The following is a 268-nucleotide window of genomic DNA, read 5'->3' as shown; positions in this document are numbered from 1 at the left end:
TATATATAAATATGTATTTATATATAGAAGAGCAGAGGGTTTTGTCACTTATCAGCCCTCACCCCTCAATCTCACTCTCAGTTCCAGTTCTATTTCAGTATGTCTGTGTACATAATTTTAAAGCACTATTTGAGCAATTAACAAAACCGAAGCAGTATTATAGCTTGTAGAACAAGATGCTGTAATTCGTTATAGCAAAAAAGTTACAGAACTTGTCTCTTTGGAGAGACCTATAACATGCCTCCAGATAGCAGTTCAGAGCAGGAAT

The sequence above is a fragment of the Buceros rhinoceros genome, unplaced genomic scaffold (assembly GCF_000710305.1).
Source record: "Buceros rhinoceros silvestris isolate BGI_N320 unplaced genomic scaffold, ASM71030v1 scaffold47665, whole genome shotgun sequence".
Taxonomy (NCBI): domain Eukaryota; kingdom Metazoa; phylum Chordata; class Aves; order Bucerotiformes; family Bucerotidae; genus Buceros; species Buceros rhinoceros.
The sequence above is the reverse complement of the archived record's forward strand: the minus strand, read 5'-3'. Positions refer to the sequence as shown.